The following is a 4146-nucleotide window of genomic DNA, read 5'->3' as shown; positions in this document are numbered from 1 at the left end:
GGAAGCGATATGATGCATAAAATGGGAATGGAAATTCAGTTTTTTATCCAGAAGATTTCTTCCAGGGTAGTACAGAGGTCCTGCCTGATGAAGCAAATTTATATGAAGTTAACCCTAAATTATGGGGCTCTCACAAAGACGAGGCAGGTTTAATCCAGGTAAAACCGTATCATGCACTCGTGAAAACACACCATTCAGTTTTTGTTAAACAATATCCATTGTCAAAAGAGAAGAATGTTGGCATTGCTCCAGTTATTGACAATTTATTGTCACAAGGTGTTTTGATCGAGACACTTACCTTATAACACACCGATTAATTCCATCTTGAAGGCAGATAAAAATGATGGAGGCTAACCCAAGGTTTACGAGAGATTGATAAATTAGTTATTGCATTAGCTCCTTTGGTGCTCGATGTAGCTACCATTGTTAACTCTATACAAGCGAATTTTTTTACTGTGATTGATGTTTGTTCTGCTTTTTTCTGTGTCCCTTTGGCCTCAGAGACCCAGCCGCTTTTCGCGTTTACCTATAGGGGACGTCAATTCACCTGGACTCGTCTTCCTCAGGGTTTTGAGGAAGTTATGTTTCAAATTATGCTAAGCCTTTTCACCTTTATGTGCACGAACGTGGTGGTACGGCTGCGGGGATCCTAGCTCAGGAACACGGTGAGAGATATCGGCCTGTTGCATATCTTTCCAAATCATTAGACAACATAGCACAAGGCATGCCCTCTTGCTTTTGTGCGGTTGATGCTGCGGCTCTGATCGTCCAGGTTGCTGAGAAAACGGTGATGTCACATACTTTGATACTGTACACCTCACATTAGGTAACAGCTATTTTACACAACCTCAACACACAACATATGACAGCCCGACGTATATCTGGTTATGAAACCACACTCTTGGCGACAGAAAACTTGACCATCAAGCCTCTTCTCAGCCGCATTCAGCTGTAGTAGCACTGCGTGATCTGCTAGACGATATTGACTTAGATGATTGCCTTTAACACATTGAACAAGAGACCTATCTTTTAGATACGGCCCTGGAAGAGGGGGATTGCCTATATGTAGATGGTTCATGTCCAAAACCTTTTGATGATATGTATTTATGTGGATATGCGGTTGATTACCTGATGAAATAGTTGAAGCTAAATTATTACCATACACGTCAGCACAAGCTGCAGAGTTGGTGACACTTACAAGAGCATGTCAGTTGTCTGAAGGTAAAGTAGTGACTATATACACTGATTCTAAGTGTGCTTATGGTGTTGTGCATGATTTTGCTGAAACATGGAAGGAAAGACACTTTAAAACAGCTGATGGAATGCCCATAGCACATTTTAATCTCATAGGCGACCTTTTAAATGCTGTTCATCTCCCTGCCAAAGTGGCCATAGTTACACATATGCCACCTGTAGGAAATTTGACATACCTGTTGGTTATAGTTGACAGATTCAGTAAGTGGCTAGAAGCATTTGCATGTGCGACAGAGAATGCTAAAAATGTTTGTCAAAATATTAACGAAAGAGATCATCTCTAGGTTTGTTATTCCTAGCGTGATTGAAAGTGATAATGGCACACCTTTTGCTTCTAAAGCAACACAAATTTTGGCTAAAAGCTTAGCAATTGATTGGCATTTTAATATTCCCTCTCACCCACAGTCAGCTGGAGTGGTAGAGAGAACAAATAGAACCATTAAGAAACGTGTTACTAAAGCCTGCATTGAAACAGGCCGAAATTGGACTGTTGTTCTCCCAGTAGTACTCAAAGAAATGAGAATGACCCTATATTCAACAAAACTAACCCTTTGAAAGTTTTATGTTCAAGCCTTTCCCGACCCCAGGGGTCAGGGGACGCACTAGCATTCCTTCCTTAGGTAACCTGGAAGTGATGGTGGACAACTACGTTTCTGCCCTGGTAGAAAAATTTAATTCTATCAGTGCTGATGTCTCACTAACTCTTCCTCTGCCCACAGATAAGTTAACACACCCTTTTGTGCCCAATCAGCAGGTCCTGATATGAAGTCTACCAAGGTTGGTGAGCTGAAGTATCGGGTTCCAGTGACTGTTCTAGCTGTAACCAGAACTGGAGTTCTGACTGATTATCAGCCACAGTGGATACACACAAGCAGGATCAAAACAGCACCAACTTAATCTGTGCACTTTTGTTGGTCTTAGAAGCCTACCTAAGTGAGTACTCAGGTCTGAAATAGTTGAGAGCCCACAGAAAGATCCTTTCCTTATAGTAGATAGAAAGGGGGCCACCTCTGGGGTGAAGATGTAACTCACTTGACTGTTTTGTTTAGCTTGCCCTGATACCTGCTCTAGGTCTAAATTCTATAACTATATGTGCATAGTTGTCATTAGACCCAAAATTTTTTCTTATTCTCTTTAAACACATCATTCAGAAAAGAAACTGTTATGTCTTCTTCTTCTTCTTTCGGCTGCTTCCATTAGGGGTCGCCACAGCGGATCATCCTTCTCCATACCACCCTGTCCTCTACATCTGCCTCTTTCACACCAACTACCTGCATGTCTTCCCTCACCACATCCATGAACCTCCTCCTTGGCGTTCCTCTTTTCCTCCTTCCTGGTGGCTCCATCCTCAGCATTCTCCTACCAATATGACTCATGTCCCTCCTCTGCGCATGTCCAAACCATCTCAATCTCGCCTCCCTCACCTTGTCTTCAAAACGTCCTACATGCGCTGTCCCTCTAATAAACTCATTTCTAATCTTGTTACTCCCAACGAAAACCTTAACATCTTCAGCTCTGCTACCTCCAGCTCTGCCTCCTGCCTTTTACTCAATCCCACTGTCTCTTATCCATACAACATTGCAGGTCTCACCACAGTCCGATAAACTTTACCTTTCATTCTTCAAAAACCCTTCAGATACCCTTCTATCACAAATCACTTCTGCCACCCCACCCTGCCTGCACTCTTTTCTTTACTTCCCTAACACACTCTCCATTACTTTGCACTGTTGACCCCAGGTACCTGAACTCCACCACCTTCTCCACCTCTTCTCCCTGCAACTGCACCCCTCCACTGCCCTCCCTCTCATTTATGCACATGTACTCTGTCTTACTCCTACTAACTTTCATTCCCCTTCTCTCCAGAGCATACCTTCACCTCTCCAGGCTCTTCTCAACCTGCTCGCTACTCTCACCACAAATCACAATATCATCCGCAAACATTATAGTCCAGGGAGACTCCTGTCTGACCTCGTCCGTCAACCTGTCCATCACCACTGCAAACAGGAAAGGGCTCAGGGCTGATCCTTGATGCAATACAACCTTCACCCTGAACCAGTCTGTCGTTCCTACTGCACACTTCACTGCTGTCACACTGTCCTTATACATGTCCTGCACCCCCCTTACATACTTCTCTGACACACCTGACTTCCTCATACAATACCACAACTCCTCTCTTGGCACCCTGTCGTATGCTTTCTCTAAATTCACAAATACGCAATGCAACTCCTTCTGTCCTTCTCTATACTTCTCTATCAGCATGTTTATGTTTAAAGATTGGTACCAGCACACTCCTTCTCCATTCCTCAGGCATCCTCTCACGTTCCAGAATCTTGTTAAACAATCTGGTTAAAAACTCCACTGCCATCTCTCCTAAACATCTCCATGCTTCTACCGGTATGTCATCTGGTCCAACCGACTTTCCACTCTTCATCCTCTTAATCGCTGCTCTCACTTCCTTCTTACTAATCCTATTCACGTCCTGCTTTACTAACTCCACATCATCCAACCTTCTCTCTCTCTCATTTTCCTCATTCATCAGCTGCTCAAAAAACCCTCCCTCCACCTTCTCAACACACTCTCCTCACTAGTCAACACATTTCCATCTCCATCCTTTATTGCTCTAACTTGCAACACATCCTTCCCAGCTCGGTCTCTCTGCCTGGACATGGTACAAATCCTTTTCTCCTTTCTTAGTGTTCAACCTCTCATACAGCTCCTCGTATGCCTTTTCCTTGGCTTTCGCCACATCCCTCTTCATCTGCTGCCGCGTCTCCTTGTACTCCTGCCTACTTTTCTCATCACCCTGTCGATCCCACTTCTGTTTTGTTAACCTCTTTCCCCTTATGCTCTCCTGCACTTCCTCATTCCACCACCACGTCTCTTTGTCGTCTT

Source organism: Silurus aristotelis (genome assembly GCF_946808225.1).
Source record: "Silurus aristotelis genome assembly, chromosome: 28".
NCBI classification, from domain to species: Eukaryota; Metazoa; Chordata; class Actinopteri; order Siluriformes; family Siluridae; genus Silurus; species Silurus aristotelis.
This window is presented reverse-complemented; position numbering follows the sequence as displayed.